This window comes from Sciurus carolinensis, chromosome 5, assembly GCF_902686445.1.
Source record: "Sciurus carolinensis chromosome 5, mSciCar1.2, whole genome shotgun sequence".
Classification (NCBI taxonomy): Eukaryota; Metazoa; Chordata; class Mammalia; order Rodentia; family Sciuridae; genus Sciurus; species Sciurus carolinensis.
The window spans coordinates 102,551,036-102,570,303 of NC_062217.1; the positions used below are offsets into that span (position 1 = coordinate 102,551,036).

Here is a 19,268-nt window from a genome sequence, read left to right on the forward strand (position 1 = left end):
TAATACAAAAAATGGCTTTAGGAACCATTTCTTAAACATTCATATATATAGTCAAAAGAAAAAAAACAGCATGTTAATGGAGGGTAGATATTTAACTATCTGTCTACCACTGTGCAGTTTGCAAAACATTTCCCACTTTTGTTGTGGCATTTGCTCTTTTTAAGAGAGGTAAGTTGATAGGGATAGTAGGCACGTACCTCAACATTGTAAAAGCTATATTTGCTAAACCCAAGGCCAACATCATTCTAAATGGAGAAAGCATTCCCTCTAAAAACTGGAACAGGACAGGGATTCCCTCTTCCACTACTTTAATTCAACATGGTCCTGGAAACACTAGCCAGAGCAATTAGACAGAAGAAAGAAATTAAAGGGATACAAATAGGAAAAGAAGAACTCAGACTATCCCTATTTACTGATGACATTATTCTATATTTAGAAGACTCAGTAGAGAACTCTACTAGAAACTTCTAGAACTCATAAATGAATCCGGCAAAGTAGCAGCATATAAAATTAACACCTGTAAGTCATTTGCATTCCTATACATCAGTGATGAATCAACTGAAAGAGAATTTAGGAAAACGGTTCCCTTGACAATAGCCTTAAATAAAATAAAATACTTGGGACTCAATCTAACAAAAGAGATGAAAGACCTCTACATGAAAACTACAGAATACTAAAGAAATGATGGAGAAAACCTTAAAGATGGAAAGATCTCCCTGTTCTTGGATAGGCAGAATTAATTTATCAAAATGGTTATACTGCCAAAAGTGCCTATACAGATTTAATCCCAATTCCTATTAAGGTTTGGTTGATGTTCATCATAGAACTAGAAAAAGCAGTCAGGAAATTCACTTGCAAAAAATAAGAGGCCTGGAATAGCCAAAACAATCCTTAGCAAGAAAAGTGAAACACGAAGCATCACGATACCAGAACTAAATTATCCACAGAACTATAGTAACAAAAATGGCATGGTATTGGCAACAAAACAGACCTGAAGACCGGTAGTACAGAATAGAAGACATAGAGACAAACCACATATAATTATCTTATAGGAGGCAAAAGTGCTAAAAATATACATTGGAGAAAAGATAGCGTGTTCAACAAATGGTGCTGGGAAAACTGGAAATCCATATGTAACAAAATGAAATTAGCCTCTATCTTTCACCCTTCACAAAAATCAACTCAAAGTGGATCAGAGATTTAGGCACTAGAAACAGAGACCCCATGACTACTAGAAGAAAAGGTAAGCCCAAATCTCATCATGTGAGCTTAGGAACTGAATTCCTCAACAAAACTCTAAAGCACTAGAAGTAAAATAAAAAATCAATAATGGGATGATGTTAACTAAAAAGCTACTTCACAGCAGAGGAAAACAATCAAGAACAGGAAGATGGAATCTACAGAATGGGAGAACAAGAGAAAAATCTTTGCCACCTGCACCTCAGAGCATTAATCTCCAGGATATATAAAGAACGCAAAAAAGCTTAACACCATAAAAAAAAACAAAAACAAAAACAAAAAAAAAAACCAAGAAAACAAATAACCCCATCAATAATGGGCACAGAACTGAACAGGGGGCACTTCACAGAGAAGAAATACATCAGTCAACAAGCATATATGAAAAATCTTCAACATTACTAGCAATGTAGAGAAGTGCAAATTAAAACTACATGGATATTCCATCTCACTCCAGTAAAATGGCAATTATCAAGAATACAAGTAACATGAATGTTGGTGAGAATGTGGGAAAAAAGCACACTCATACATTGCTGGTGGGATAGCAAATTGTGCAACCACTCTGGAAAATCAGTAGAGGAGACTCCGCAGAAAAACTTAGAATGGAACCACCATTGACCCAGTTATCCTACTCCTCAGTATATACCCAAAGGACAAAATCAGCATACTGTAGTAACAGGGCCATATCAATGTTCACAGCAGCTCAATTCAAAATAGCTAAGCTATGGAACCAACCTAGGTGCCGTTCAATAGATAAATGGATTAAAAAAGTGGTACATATACACAATGGATATTACTGAGCCATAAAGAGAAATGAAATTATGGCATTTGCTGGTAAATGGATGGAACTGAAGACTATCATGCTAAGTGAAATAAGCCAATACAAAAACCAAGACTGATTGTTCTGTCTGATATGTGGATGGTGACTCACAATTGGTGGGGGGTGGGAGGAGTGAAGGTTCACTGGATTGGGACAGGGGGGATGGGCGAAACTGAGCGGAGATAGGAATGAGAGGGACAGTAGAATGAATCATACATAAATCTTCTGTGTTCATATATGAATACACAACCAGTGTAACTCCATATCTTGTACAACCACAAGAATGGAAAGTTATACTCCATGTATGTATGATATGTCAAATACATTCTGCTGTCATGTGTACAAAAAAAAATCTATAGAGGTAAAAAAATAACAGAGGTAAGCTGAAAAGCAAGCAGGCGGAAAGGCATGCTAATTTAGAAATTAAAAAATGCCTAGAAAAAAAAAAAGGCCTGGACAGTTTTCATAGTTTGCTGATTCAGAGCACAGATTCTGGGGCTAGCTGTGATTCTGGCCACCTAGTTTGACCCATTGCTATCATAGGGACCCTGTATGTGCCAGTCCACTTCTCTGTGTTAGTTGTCTGTATAGGATTACCTCATAGAGTTGTAAGTATTGCTTTAGTTGGTGTATGTAAAGTGTGCAGAACCAGTCTGTGGTATGGTAAGCTCTCTGTTAATGTGTGTCCCCTGTGTAGGCTCACTAGCAGTGATGGCAAACCTAGTATACTGGGCTCTGAATCTGTGCTTGTTCGTATGTTGTGTTGTCCTCTGGTGGCCTATTAAGTTCAATGGCATGTTCACTAACTTCTCTTTTCCAGGTGAATAGAACACGTATTTTCCTGAATAACTGAAATTGCCACAAATTTATTGAATTTAAGTCACACTTGTCTTTGTAAGATACATTTAGTAGGAATATTTTTTTATCTTAAAAAGATGGGACTGTCAAAGCACAAATAAGACTTTATTATAAATTCTATATTAAATTATACTGACTTTACCATGTATTTTTTTCATTTAATATTCATGTTATACTTTTGCATATATTTTAATTATTGCTGAGGTTTCTTTGTTCTCCAGTTCTCTCCCCCCTTATCTCTACTTCCTGCCTGTGTGACTAGGCCTGGTTTGGCAGTGAGATGCTTAAAGTGAGGAGGAATGGGCAGGGGGAGGGGCCAAAGTGATTCAACTAGGTAAGGGCCCAGGGTGCATTAATTAGCAACTCCTTGCCTGTAGTCCTTGATAAGGGCAGGTAACTTTGGTATCAATGGGCTCTGGAGATCCTTGACATTCCATTCTTCCAGGGGCAGTCTCCAACTTCCAGAGGCAGATGACTTTCATGGCCTCCAGTTCCTCTATTTGACGTGATCCCCTAATTTCTACATTAACTGCCTGTCCCCTATTCTGGCTTCAGTACTGTATAATTATAAAAAAAGAAAAACCAGTTAGTATAGAAAAAGTGAAAGTTCTCTGGTGATTCCACTTCCATTTCCTCTGTCTGTTCCCAGCTGTACTATTAAAGAGTTTGGTGTTATACAAAAAATAGTGTGTTTGTGCACACACACTGCTGTTGGTACTGGAAATAGAAATGAGCTGCTGCCTCCTGTTCCTGGCACCAGAAACACAGGAAGCAAACATCCAATATTGACAGGGCAACTATCATGGCTGTGTTTGCCAGTGTGGTCATTATCACTTGTGTTTTTGTCAGTTCTGTGACTAACAACTGCTTTTTCCTGTTTTGCTGATCCCTGGCAATTTTATTGTTCTGCAGATCCTTTTTCAGAAGCATCCTTAACTTGTTACAGCTCCCTTACTTTATGTGGTGTAGTGTGACTGAAGGAAACCATGTTGTCTTCCAAACCACAGTCATGTTCTGTGAATTTCTTTGGATTACTACTTTAGAATGAGTGTGCCCTCTCCAGCCTACCCCATTGCCCCATGATATTTCTAGTCCTTTTTGTAAATGGGTCCTTGGCTGGCTTGATCCTGCTAATATCCTCAGGTCCTTTACAAATTCTTGTTGTCTCTTCTGGAGTGGTCATGGTGAAGCCTAGGCTGTAAGTTGTGCTTTGAAAGAACAGTGTTGTATAAAAGGGATTTTGAAAAAGAAGTGGAATGACTAAGGGTTTAACTAATACCAAGTTAATTAGAACTTTTGAAACTGGCAGAAAAGTTTCAGTGATTATTTTACTTACGTATTATGCTAAGTTATTGTTACCAAACTTTATAGCTAAGTAGTTTGTTATTTTGTAGGCCTGCATAAGCATCTTTAACTTAGTTTGTTGAATGAGGCACAACTTTCCTAGACCTTTCCATAAGGCATTTGTTAATTTGACTCTGTGTGCTTACCAGGGTTTACCACTGTTATAGCTTGTTTGTGGGAGTGGTAAGCCTCTGTTGAATGCAGCTATGAAAGGACTTGCTTTGATAGTTGGGTGCGGTGTCCTCATAACTGCAGGTCTTCCTCTTCCTGTCTTGGACTTTTAGATTGACTCTGACAGCACATTCCAACCCAGTCTTTCTTCTTTCCTGGGGCTCATATGGTCTTCTGTCCACAGTCATGCTTCAGACTTGTTGTTTCCTTTGCTGTCATTGTGCTAGTGATCTACAAAGTGAATACTTAGAAGAATAATGCTTTAAATGCAGTTGTGGTAGTTAGAAGCATTATGTCAAGTAGACTAGGCAATCAGTAGGGATTATTAAAAGCAATCATCTTTGGACTGGAGGTCTCGCTTAGTGGTGGAGTACTTGCCTAGCAGGTGCAAGGCACGGGATTGATTCCCAAAATTGCCAAACAAACAGAAACAAAACCATCTTTTGTCATTTAATGGGTATTGCTTCAGTTTGTAAGATGAAAGTTCTAGAGCTCATTTCACAACAGTGTGAGAACATACTTTTTATTTTGAACTCCGTACACTTAAGCAGAGTTAATTTGGCGCATTCTGTTGCCACAAGAAAAAATAATATCCTTTGTGGCATATAGATTTAAAAGATTAAGTGTTGGGTTTTGATTTTTAATCTTACTTTTCGTACTTGGTTCTATTATTTTTTTATTTTCAGGGTGCTGGGATTGAACCCTTAGCTTGTGCTTTCTAGGCACCAACTACATCCTGAGCTCTGTTCCTCTTGTAGTAGAAATTGGATCAATAGATTAGAGCCTTGGAGGGAAGCGAGACAGAGGCAATGTATAGGAAACAGAATTAACTGATTTGACATTTATTAAGCACTTCTCATATAGTCAGCTGTATGCTTTTAGTTTATTATTCAGAGAATAAAGGGCGTGAACCCCAGGTGACAAACAGAAGGAGTCTTACTACTTTAGGTGAAAGAATATGGAAGCCTCTTTATTGTAAAGCAGGAAATCATGAAAAATTATGCATGCCATTACAATTTTCATTAATAAAGTATGTAGATGTACAGTGTTCTATGGAATTTTCAAAAACTTTATAATGAAAATTTTCAAACATTCACGAAAGGGAAGGAGGAGTGCAATCTGTTACCCAGCTGGTATTCTCTCATGCCTCTTTTACTATCCCACTAGCATTTTTGGAGCCAAGTCTTGTTTTATCATTTTATTTATAAATATTTCAGTACTTTACACTGAAAGATAAAATCTGTTTCTTAGACTTAATCCTAATACTATTATTACTCCCCAAGTGCTGTAACTTAAACAATTGTTTTTCAATACACAGAGCTACGCCCCCAACTCTCTTTTGTAAAAAGTCTTGGTGGAACAGATCTTGCTAAGTCCATAAGGGATGCCTTGAACTTGTGATCCTCCTGCCTTAGCCGTCCTGAGTTGTGGGTTTTACAGATGTGTGCCACCACACCTGACTTCTTTTACACTTTTATTATTATTATTTTTAGTAGTTGATGTCGTTTGAATCATAATCTAAACAATGTAAAACAAGGTCCTGCCAGGTACAGACTGGTTTTATTTTTAGAGGTTTGGTCTGATTTAGTTCCATTTTTGTTGCCAGAATGTTCATAAGCCAGGTAGTGGTATGTGCCTATAGTCTCAGCTATTCTGGAGGCTGAGGCAGGAGGATCTTTAAGAAGTAAAAAAATGTACACACACAGTAGAGCATGGTCTTTGTTTCTAAGAGTACATAATATCTGGTTGTTTTTTTCTTGTGATGCTAAAAGCCACTTATAATTTTCATAAATTCATTATTTAATCATATGTTTGCATAATTTTGCCATTCCAACTTTAACATTCCTTCATTTATAAGCTGGAATACTTCTGTAGAGAAATTCTTCCTACAAATGATTTTTTTTCCCATAACTGTAGTTCATATAGAGATGATGGGCGTACAGGAAGAATCAAATGAATGATTAATTCTATTTTTAACTCTTAGAGAGTTCTTAATATTGCCAGAGATGGCCAATAATAATTTTTCCTTTATTTAAAAACTGTCGGTGTGCACACATGAATTTTTAACATTAGGTTCATTGCAGTTATTTTTATCAATGATCACATTGTTCTTTGGCCACCAAGAGTGCCTTCAGGTTAGCTTCTTGATCTTTTTGACATGAATGCCTCTAAGAGCTTCAAGGGCTTCTTGTTTTCTGATGTGACAAGATAGCAGCTTCATCTTGTACATTTCCAACCATAGGTGTGGAGTCAGCTCTTTCTTTCAACCAGCCTTTTTTTCATTTTTGTTGGGAAATTGTATAATTGTAATTATATTCTGGATACCACAGGTTGGTTGTTGCCTCTAGGCTTTTTCAAAGCTAAGAAATATATTATTGTTTTAAAGAGAAAATGCTTCATGGATTTCATACTGATTTTTCCAATACAAATTTAAAACTAAAGGATTTTACTGAAGTTCTTTGATTTTATATTTGTATTTCATGGTTTCTAATAATGATACCATTACTTATTAGTAACTAGTGATTATGTAAACACTAACAAACTATTAATAACAAATGATGATGGAAATAATTTTAGAACTGAAACCTTTACCCCAATTCTTTAAAACATTTTTACACACAAAATTTTATGTATTTATGTGGTACCATGTGATACTTTGACATATGCTATTTTGTGTAATCCCAATTCTTATTGTTAGGATAGATTTTTAGCAAATAATGACCGTTGCTTTGATCAAATGTTGCTCCAAATAGTCAAAAATTTAGCAAAGAGCATGTGACTCTTTAATACTTTAAATGTGAATTCCATGTATTTCCTGTATTCAAAGTGATTATGGTAACTCCTCTTTACTGCAGGGAATCCAACAAAACGTCAGTTTTTATCTTTATTCTTCCTGTAGTAGTGACATAGTAAATTTTTTTTAATTACATTAGGTTTATCTTACTGTCACATTTAGTGAAGTGTAAATTGCACATTTGTTCACATTTTAACATCTCTGAAATTGGCACCTAGGAATTCTAGGGGCAATCATGATCTAGTTGTATGAAACTTTTAAAATTATACAACATCAGAAATTGACTTCTCTAAACCAGTGCCTCCTGGCACTGCTGTGGAATTCCAGTGTAAAAGCACTTAAGACTTGCAGGTATTTTCATCTCTTTTTTTCCTTCAGTATTACTATTTGTGTGTGTGTTTTTAAGTTACTTTACAATTCTTTTCTTGTTTTGTCACCTGTTTAAACATTTATGCTTTGAATTTAATTATCCACTTACTTTTAGCATTGCTTATATGTTATTCTTTTACTTAATATTGATTTTACTCATTTTATTTTTTGATATTGGGGATTGAACCCAGAGGTGCTTTACCACTGAGCTGCATCCATAGCCTTTTGCATTTATTTATTTTTATTTTGAGACAGAGTCTGAGTTGCTTAGGGCCTTACTAAGTTCCCGAGGCTGACCTTGAACTTGTGATCCACCTGTGTTGCTGGATTACTGGTGTGCACCACCATGCCCAGCTTATTTTACTTTTTATTACCTGTGATAATGCAAAGAATTGTAGATTTAAAATTAACAAACTTAAATATTTTGTTTCTCAGTATATTTTAGTCTGTAAGATTTGTGTTTTGTCATTTCTTCACTTTTCATAATTCATATGTATTTTCTGCTAGGTACTTTTTTGCATTTAAACATTTTAATTTGGATATTTTAAAGTAAGCTCATTGTTCTTGAAGTTAATAGCATTAATAGACTGTGTTAGTCAGTTTTCAGTCACTATAACTAAATCCTGAGATAATCAACTTGTAAAGAGAAAAGTTTATTTGGCTTACAGTTTTGGAGGTTGCAGTCTCTGATCAGTTGACTCTGTTGGTTTGGGTCTGTGGTGAGGCAGGACATCATGATGGGAATGTATGGTAGAACAGAATCACCTGTGCACGGCCAGGAAACAAAAGAAAGAAAGAGGAAAGATTTGGAGTCCTACTATCCCCTTGAAGGGCATTCTTCTAATGACCTGAAGACCTCCTAGTGGTCCTCACTTCTTGAAGTTTCTACCACCTCCCAATAGTGCCACCCTGGGGACCAAGCTTTCAACATATGTGAGCCTTTGGGGGATATTCCACAGCCAAACTATAGACTAGATCAAACCTAAATAAGACAGATTTGTTTTAGATCTTGTTTTCAGTTTATCTTTTCTGTAACTTATAGAATTTGAGTTTTCCTCTTTCTTAAAAGAGCATTTATCAGCAATTCTTAACAATTTGTAATTGGGTGTCTTTTAAAATTATTTTTAAAGATACTTAGATTACCTTTCACCATATTTTGAATTCCATACAATTTGAAACTATGTCAATGTGGTCAATCTACCCCAAATATTAAAAATCAGTGATTTATTCTCAATTAAAATGAATTATTATAAATTTTAATTCATCTTTAGTCCTGGGAATTGAACCTAGAGATGCTTTACCACTGAGCTAACATCTGCAGACCTTTTTACATTTTTTATGTTGACACAGGTTTCACTAAATTGCTTAGGGCTTCACTGAGTTTCTGAGGCTGGCCTCAAACTTGTGATTCTCTTGCCTCAACTCTGAAGTTGCTGGGCTTGCAGGGATGTGCCACTTGTGTCCAGCAATTGAAATGAATTATATCAGGTTGAAAGATACTGGATTTATTTTAGTGTTTTCTAAATTTCCAGTAGAGTTCGTGGTCAGCATTTGGAACAGTAAACAGAGTTGATTAATAGTTTTTGAGGCACCAGTAAAATTTTCCATCTAGTTCTGACTGCTGTCTGAGTGAGTTTGATCCAATCATTGCTGATTGAATAGATCTTTGTGATAGACTCCGGGCTAAAGAAATGAGAATCATGAGCTAAGCAAGGCATGTCTCTACCTTTGTGAGGCTTATATAGACCATAGAGGAGAAAGTGAGAATTACTTCAGTAACTGTAAATTCCAGCTGTAATAGTTATTAATGATGTAGAGATTCTTACTGATGCTGTGAAAAACCTCTCAATATGGAGTCTCTTCTCTGATGAAGAGTTAATTAGATCATGAAGGAAAGGAAAGCATTGCAGAGAAGTGCATATATGAAGAGCCTGAGAAGGAGCCTGAGAATCTGAGAGGACTGGAAAGAAATGCTGGCGTTGTGATGGGAGAGGGGGGAGAGTATTACAAATGAAAGGTCAAACCACAGGTGGGCTGCACGGAATGAGTATCTTGAGGTATAACTTAGATACATAAAAATTCACTCATTATAAGCATATCATTCAATGAGTTTAGTAAATTTAGAGTTGTGGCAGTGTTTTAGTGTTTTGTTCCTGTGGTGAAAAGACTTGATGAGGGGGAAAAGTTTGGGGCTCACTGAGAGAGAGAGAGGGAGAGAAGAGAGAGAGAGGAGGAGAGGGAAAGGAGAAGAGACAGGAGAGATGGAGGAGAGGGAAAGGAGAAGAGACAGGAAGAGAGAGAGAGGAGAAGAGAGAGAGACACAGACACACACACACACACACACACACACACACACACACTGAACGAGAGATTTTCCTTACCACAACAAATATAAACCCTAAAGGCATGACCCCAGTGATCCGCCTCCTTCAGCCACACCCTACCTGCCTACAGTTACCACTCAGTTAATACCTGATGGTGGTTAAACACACTGATTAGGTTAAGACTCTTATATCCCAATCATTTTTCCTCTGAATGTTCTAGTATTGTCTTACACTTGAACTTTTGGGGTATGCCTAATATCTAAACCATAACATACTCCCCCAGACCCCCCAATTCATGCTCATCCTCACAATGCAAAATACATTTATTCCATTTCCAAGAGTCCCGTAGTTTCAAAAGTTTTAGCATTGCCTCAAAGTCCAAGTGCAAAGTCTTCTTTGAGACTCAAGATAAACTCTTGGTGTAAGTCCCTGTAAAAATCAAAACCAAGTTACACGTATCCAGTATATTAAAGCACAGAGTATTACCATTGCAAAAGGAAGACATAGGAGCAGTAGAAAAAAGGGATTCGGCCAAAGCAATATTGAAATACAGCTGGGGCAAACAATTTCTGTAGTTCCTTGTCTGGCATCTTGATGTTTTCCTCCAAAGGACTTGTGTAACTCTGCCCCTATGGCTTTGCTGGTTGTAGCCTGCATGGTCCTCTCTTTTGACTTGTTTTTGGCTTGATTCCTATAGTTTTACTTGACAGATGTCCCATGTTATGGGCATTTCTTAATCTTGGGTCTCCACTGCCGCTTTGGCTTCTTCCTCACATCTCACACATTGCCCTCTGAGTGGCAGCCCACAGGGTCTACAACCCTGCTGCACTTTGCTTGACCTCCCTGACCTTCCTTTGAAATCTTGGGGAAAGCTTTCATGACCCCCTAACTCCAGCATCCTGCAATCTTATAGAACCACAACCATGTGGTGACACCAAAATCTGCCACCAGTAGCCTAGATCTTGAGCAGTAGCCTAGTTCTCTGGAACTGTGACAGTAGTAGCCTCTGAGTGATGAAGTGGCTGAGAATGGTGACAACAACTTTCTAGCCCCCCCCCCATCGCCCCCCTGTACAATAAGAGTACCAACCCATGGTCTGTTCTCAAGGGGATTTTAAAAAATTTTACATCCTTGAGCGGGAGACGAATGTGGTCTTGCCAGTTCCCTGAGATACCCTCCAGCCATCTTTCCTATTGTTTTCTGAATATTTTTTTTGCAGGGGGGCGTACCAGGGATTGAACTCAGGGGCACTCGACCACTGAGCCACATCCCTAGCCCTATTTTGTATTTTATTTAGAGACATGGGATCTCAGCTGAGTTTGCTTTAGTTCCTTGCTTTCGCTGAGACTGACTTTGAACTTGTGATCCTCCTAGCCATCAGCCTCCTGAGCCTCTGGAGTACAGGCATGTGCAAGTGTGCTCACCTTCTGGGCAAAGTATTTACATTTTTTTAGAGGCTGATAGTTCCTTAAACAACCACATCTTCCTTAGTCCTGGGTTTACGTGTTGTTTTCCTGGCCAAACGGGTAGGGTTTTCAATTTTTCTGCTTTGCTTTCTATGCCATGATTATCACAGTAACTTGTCTAAGAGCACCACCAATACCCATGCCACCTCTGCTGTCTTGGAAGTTCCTCCACGTTCATGCACCTTAAATTGAGCCTCACACAAGTATCAGGACAGTGGGCAACATTTAGACAACTTCTTAATCAGAATGTAAAACGAATGGCCTTTAGTTCAATTTTCAGTAGAGCCCTCTTTTTCCTCTAAAACCTCATGAACCCAATCTTTATTGTCCTGCAATCTTATTGGCATTTTGGTCTTCTGAGCTCCCACCAGACTCACTCTTAAGCTCTGCCTATAACAATCTAAAGCTTTTCCATCTGGCATCTCAGCTTTTTCAAAATTCCTCTCAAATTCTAAAAAGCTTCTGAACCATATGGTCAGGTTAGTCACAGCAGTGACCCCACTTCTCGTTACCAGTTTCTGCTTTAGTCAAAAAGACCTGACAAGAACAATATTAGAGGAGGAAAAGTTTATTTGGGGCTCACAGTCTCAGAGGTCTCAGTTCATAGGTTGCTAACTTAGCTGCTGTGGGCCAGAGGTGAAGTAGAACATCATGGCAGAAGGGTTTGGCAGAGGAAAGTTGCTTAGGACATGGCACCAGGAAGCAAGAGAGTAATGTTCTCCAGGGACAAAATGTAAACTCCAAAGGCACATCCCCAGAGGCCATCCTTCTCACACAGTAGGCAGTCATTGATCTGCTTTTTCTCTATGATTTTCTCTTGCATTGATGCAAGAAGTGGAATTCCTGAGTTAACTTTTTAAGAAATTTCCAGTGCAGTTTTCAAAAAGTATCTGTATCATTTCAGCAATATGAGGGCTTTAGGTTTTATATCAAGCTATTAGTATTGACTGACTTTTTGATTACAGCTCTTCTAGTGGGATTATAAGTGGTATCTCAATGTGGTTTTAATTTGAAACATTTTTTATTAGTTTATTAGCTATTCATAGGTCATCTTGGTGAATGTCTATTAAAATAATCTTTTGCCTGTTTTAAAACCAGGTTGTTTTTGTTAGGGATCAGAGAATTTTGGCATGCTGAGCGGTTTGATGTAAAAGAAATTAAAAGACCTTAAGAGCAGGCTCAGTATCAAGGTCTTTCTAATCTTTTTTCCTCTCCCTGCAAGTGAAGGGAGAGGTTCTCTGTGTAATTTTCCTTATCTGCACTAGGACCAGACTGCAAAAATGAACATCACTGACTTTCATTCCCACTCTGAAATCCCATTATCTTAGAAAAGAGGATTGCGGACTGTAACACACTTGGACACATTGCTGTTACAAGATGTCTGTACCTGGTTGGAATTCCAAAGAGAATCATTTTACAAGGTTCCTCCTCAAAATTGCATTCCCTCTTCCCCAATAGAAAAAGTGGTATATAAGTTTCCGAATCATGCTTGGCTAGTGGGGAATTAATTGCTTTCTTGCCTGTGATAAATATGTGTTTTCACTAATTATTCAGTCTTCGACAGCTTATTCTAGCATAGCTTCAGAGGTTAGAGGGAAAATTTTCCTTTTCCCTGTAGATTCTTGAATTGTAGGAGGTCTTTATGTATCCTGGATACAATTCTTTTATCAGATATATTGCCTAATTTTTCCCAGTCAGGAACTTAACTTTGGTTTAATTAATGGAATATTTAAGAGTGCAGAGGTTTTTAATTTGATTGTTTTATTTATCTATATTTTCTTCTTGAATAATATTCACAAAGGGTAGTTGTTGAAGCCAAACTGATGGATTAAATTCCCCCAGAAAAAAGCAACACAGGATGAGAATTTAAGTTTTGAAGGACCTTAACATTTAATGTCTCAAATGTTAAGAATATTGTGTATGGAAGTCAAAAGAAGTGAGTGAATTTGTCAGATCAGGTAATAGCACTGTACAGTGGTCTTTCAGGCTAAACAGCATGGAGAGCATTGAAGAGCATTGTGGACCTTTTAATTTTCTTATTAGTATTTCAGTGTGGGCCTTAATTCATTGAATCCAGATTACAGTTACTTTAAATGTATGTGCAAAGTGAGAAAAAGGCAAAGCTAAGTGTAGACAACTCCTAGAAGGACAAACTAGAAGGAAATGTACAGGATGTGGGTGAGGGAGCAAGTGAAGTTTTTTTCCCCTTCTTTAAAAAAATTCAGTGATAAGAGAACTTCCTTATTCAGTGTTTAAGTAGTGATTCCGGTATAATGCCAGCTTTGGAAAATATGTTGGCATAGGTGTTGATCCATTTAAGGACATATGAATCTCCTGTTTGTCAACTCTTAGACTTCCTCACCACTATTTCTTCAAAACAGCTTTAAAGTTAAAAAAAAAAAAAGTATGATACATGTATGTAGCTTTTGAAAAATGAAATAAAGGCCAAATCTCACTTATTCAAAATTTCTGGGTTTGAAATAATTGGAATTTAGAAAATTTCAGATTTTAGAAAGGTAATTTGCTATATAATAAGTGTTATAAAATAAGATCATTGAGATTTGGGTTAATACCCCTTAAGCCCATTACTGTCTCTTCACTGAAGTATGATTATACTGAACAGTACTGGTAGAGTCTCTGAGTAACTTCCTATCAGTTTAAGTCAGCTTTTTGTCCTAAAGAAGTTCATATAAGATCAGTTCTTATTGTTAAATAAGTAAAAAAAGGCTTGGGTTTGTTTCTTCGTTTAGTAGTTTTCTGAATTTTGGACCTGAATTAGGTGACCCATAGTTGTGTGTGAAAACAGTGCTACTGTGGGCTGTTATTGTAGCTCAGTGGTAGAGTGCTTGCCTAGTTAGCATGTGCGAGACACTGGGTTCAATCCTCAGTACCACATAAAAATAAATAAAGGTGTAAAAAATACAATAACATCATAAAAAGTAAAACAGTGTTACTGTGTTCTCCTCCACAGTCTTTTTAAAAAAATTTATATTGGTTCTTTTAGTTACGCATATCAGAATCCATTTAATATAGTTATACAACCTGGAATATCTCTTATTCTAGTTAGAGTGCTATTCTTATGGATGTCCTGGTGGTGGGATGCACTGTGTTGCTTTCATATATGTACATGGGAAAACTATGTCAGATTCATTCCACGTCTTTTCTTTGCTTATTCCCCCTCCCTTCCCTCCATTCCCCATTATCTAATCTACTGTACTTTCTGTTCTTCCTTTCACCACCCCCCAACTCCCAAATTGGGTGGGTTAGTTTCCACCTACCAGAGAAAACATTCCACCTTTGGTTTTTGGGACTGGCTTATTTCATGCAGGATTAGTCTCCAGATCCATACATTTACTGACAAATGTCATAAAGCCATTTTTTATGACTGAATAATACTCCATTGTGATGTATACCACATTTTCTCTATCTATTGAGGGCACCTAGGTTGGTTCAATAGCTCAGCTATGGTGAATGGAATTGCTGTAATATTGATGTGGCTGCATCAGTGTAGTATCCTGATTTTAATCATTTGGATATGTGCTGAGGAGTGGGTATACTGGGTCAAATGGTGGTTCCATTCCAACTTTTCTGAGGAATCTTCATACTGCTTTCCAGAGTGGTTTCACCAATTTGCAGTCCCGTTCCCCCAGCAATGAATACATATACCCTTTCTCCCCTACATCCTTAATCAGTATTGATTGTTACTTGTATTCTTTTTTTTTCTTTTTAAATTTTATTATTATTATTTATTTATTTATTTTTTAAATTTTATTAATATATTTTTTTATTGTAAACAAATGGGATACATGTTGTTTCTCTGTCTGTACATGGCGTAAAGGCATACCATTTGTGTAATCATAAATTTACATAGGGTAATGTTGTTTGATTCATTCTGCCATTTTTTCCCTTCCCCCCCTCCCCCCCCCCCCCCTCCCCTCCATATATACAGTCCTTCCTTCCTCCATTCCTGCCCCCTCCCTAAACCCAACTTCAACCCCAACACTAACCCTTCCCACCCCCCATTATGTGACATCATCCACTTATTAGCGATATCATTCTTCCTTTGGTTTTTGAGATTGGCTTATCTCACTTAGCATGATATTCTCCAGTTTCATCCATTTGCCTGCAAATGCCATAATTTTATCATTCTTTATGGCTGAGTAATATTCCATTGTATATATATACCACATTTTCTTTATCCATTCATCAATTGAAGGACATCTAGGTTGGTTCCACAATCTGGCTATTGTGAACTGAGCAGCTATGAACATTGATGTGGCTGTATCTCTGTAATATGCTGATTTTAAGTCCTTTGGGTATAGGCCAAGGAGTGGGATAACTGGGTCAAATGGTGGTTCCATTCCAAGCTTTCTAAGGAATCTCCACACTGCTTTCCAGAGTGGCTGCACTAATTTGCAGTCCCACCAGCAATGTATGAGTGTACCTTTCTCCCCACATCCTCGCCAACACCTGTTGTTGCTTGTATTCTTGATAATCGCCATTCTAATTGGGGTGAGATGGAATCTTAGGGTGGTTTTGATTTGCATTTCTCTTATTACTAGAGATGTTGAACATTTTTCCATATGTTTGTTGATTGCTTGTAGATCTTCTTCTGTGAAGTGTCTATTCATTTCTTTAGCCCATTCGTCAGTTGGATTATTTACATTCTTGGTGTAGAGTTTTTTGAGTTCTTTATAGATTCTGGAGATTAGCGCTCTATCTGAAGTATGATTGGCAAAGATTTTCTCCCACTCTGTAGGCTCTTCTTTGCATTGCTGATAGTTTCCTTTGCTGAGAGAAAGCTTTTTAGTTTGAATCTATCCCAGTTATTAATTCTTGCTTTTATTTCTTGTGCTATGGGAGTCATGTTGAGGAAGTCTGGTCCTAAGCCGACATGTTGAAGCTCTGGACCTACTTTTTCTTCTATAAGATGCAAGGTCTCTGGTCTGATTCCGAGATCCTTAATCCATTTTGAGTTTAGTTTCGTGCATGGTGAGAGATATGGGTTTAGTTTCATTCTGTTGCATATGGATTTCCAGTTTTCCCAGCACCATTTGTTGAAGAGGCTATCTTTTCTCCCTTGCATATTTTTGGCCCCTTTGTCTAGTATGAGAAAATTGTATTTATTTGGGTTTGTGTCCGTTGTATTCTTGATAATTGCCATTCTGACTGGAGTGAGATGAAATCTCAGTGTAGTTTTTTAGTTTTTTTTTTTTTTTGGGGGGGGTGCTGGGGATCGAACCCAGAGCCTTGTTCTTACAAGGCAAACACTCTACTGACTGAGCTATCTCCCCAGCCCCTCAGTGTGGTTTTAATTTGTATTTCTCTAGTTGCTGGGGATGCTGAGCATTTTTTCATATATTTGTTCACGATTTATATTTCTTCTGTGAGGTGTCTGTTGAGTTCCTTTGCTCATTTACTGATTGGGTTATTTGTTTGTTTTGGTGTTAAGCAGTCACGTCAGTGTTGGAATTCACGGACTGATCTGCAGATAGTCTTAAGTTCACAAATCCTCCTAGTTTTCTTTATCTCTTACTTTCTCTTGTATACTACTTTCTTGACAACTTCTGTGATTTCATTTTCTGACCCTTGTATTAAATATTTAATTTGCTTGTCATTTTTTTCAGGGTCTACAATCAATTTTATTTTAATATAACCTAAACATATACCATTTAGAATATACCAAGAAAAACTTATGTACAAGAGTTGATGCTATTACATTTGGATAAAATTGTCAAGTTCTGTCTATTAGCATAGCCCAGGAAACACCACTGAGGAAACCTAATATATTGGAATAGATGTTGTGGTGTTTGGCCCACAGTTTGATAGCTCTCAGAGTTAACCTGAAGTTGTCAATGTTTGGAACTAGGTGTGAAATTTCATCGGTTACCCTGCAATCATTAAGACTTCTTATGCATCTTATATCTAAATTTTAATCACACTGTCATCTCGTAGGTCCAAATCTTCTGGAATAGTCTGTAGTGCTAATCTTGCGAACAAAATATCAGTCTCTATCCCATTGAAACAAGAGTTTGATAACTGGTACAAATGCCTCTTCAACTGCTCTTAAATCCTTAACAACTTCTTGTAATTTTAGTTTATCATAGCCTGAGGTGAAAAAGTCACTTTGATCATCATATCTTGGTGCAGCACACAATGCATCATTATCAGTACCTTTTGTATGTATTCCTAATCTGTAAGATCCAAATGTAAAAATTTTTCCTCCAACATTTTCATTTACAGATTGTGGAAGAGTCTTACTTTCACTGATTTCTCATATCCACTCTTTCACCAAGTTATTTAATTTTCCCCAAATTAAAATCCTGCGCTGCAGTTTCTCTTCCGCTTCAAAGACCCCAAAGCATAGTGCTTCTGTGGCAGCTGTGTTTGTTGTGAACCCTGTGTTGAAACTGGAAATGGCATTGTCTCCTGCACCAGCACTACCCAGTCACTTCACCCTGGGCATGATCCACTGAGATTGGAGGGAGGGAGGGCCTACCTCAGCCCAGGGTCCATCCCCACTCCTGCTGCTTTAATCGCTTCTCCTCCTTCTTCTTGGTGCTAACATTTGCTTGTCATTTTTAATTTGAGTGCTTCTTATTATATCCTCTTTTGTATTGTCATATTTTAGCTATATTGATGCCCTTATCTATATCTTTAAGAGGATATTAATTAACTTATTTAGAGAGTTTAATTTTTTTTTGTTTCCCCAGTTTTCTTTGTTGTATGTTTTTATTTTGGTTCATTTGTTTTGGAACTTTTCTGAGTTTGAGTAGTAAATAAGAAAAGTCCTGGCACAGTTTCTGTGAAATGGAGCCACAAAGGTTAGATTGTAGTGAACTGAGTTGTGCGAGGTGAGAATGTGGAGACCATTGTAGACACCTGAGGAAGTTTGGTTGTAGATGGAAAAAGGATAGTAGCATTGCAAGCATTTTTTATTTTTGTTTTTAGAGGTTGAGAGGTATATATCTTAAAATTCTGTATTGATATTGAATTTTAGCATTTGTTTATAGCGTAATCTAGTGACATAAAGTACCCATTCTGTGCGTTTTCCTTGGAGAACTAATATGATGGTGACTTTAAGGAGAGGGTGAAAATATGGGGAGGAAGCTGGATGACAGTTGAGGCCCCTGAATAGCCAGATGAAGAGAAGGGTCAGAGAGTCCAAATTGCCAGAGCTGGGAAGACCTTTCCTTTGCATTACATAATGTAATTTGCCTAGTTCATGAAAGGGTTTTAGACAGTTTATAGGACTGATGAAAGGAACTTATAGTAAATATGGCTTAAACAATGAAAATGCATGATCTCATTGTCATACCCTGGGCATGTGGGTTTCTCCTACAAGGAAGTCTGTTAGGAGAGAACAATATGTTCTCTTGTGGAAAGCCTCTATACTACCTTGGAACAAGAGATTTCTGTTACAATCATGACAAAAAGAAAAATACATTTACTGATAGTACTTGTTTATTATTCTTTTCTGTGTACTGTAAAAGGTGATGATTCCTGCCACAGATGTTTCTAGCATACCTGAGACATGTACTGAAAAAGGAGCCATGTAAGCAGCACATAGCCTTGTGTGTGCTGGGCAAAAGCTCAGATTTATAAGTAGTGGGCAAGTATCAACCTTTCTTGTCTGCTGTGGCATATTGCTGTATTCCTGCTTGCTAGCAGTTCATGTTCTGGGCTCCAGTTTTGTTGTTATGCAAAAGTCATTTCACTGCAGTTGTATTTTTGTGGCAAGTATACCAACCAGAAACAGTGTGACATGAAAATAATTATAAAATTTGTCTTACTGCTTGTAGGAGAAGAAATAATTCAGTCTCCAAGTTCCGTAGCTTTCTGAACAAAGTTTGATGTAATAACTCTGTGAAGAAAGACAAACTGTT

General features: G+C 37.4%; 1 protein-coding gene and 1 pseudogene across 1 annotated transcript in view; one reads left to right on the forward strand and one right to left on the reverse strand.

Moving 5' to 3' along the window:
* Positions 1-19,268, forward strand: part of Marchf8 (membrane associated ring-CH-type finger 8) — a 117,601-nt gene that overhangs the window by 27,383 nt on the left and 70,950 nt on the right.
* On the reverse strand, positions 17,030-17,805 carry LOC124984346 (poly(A) polymerase alpha-like; annotated as a pseudogene).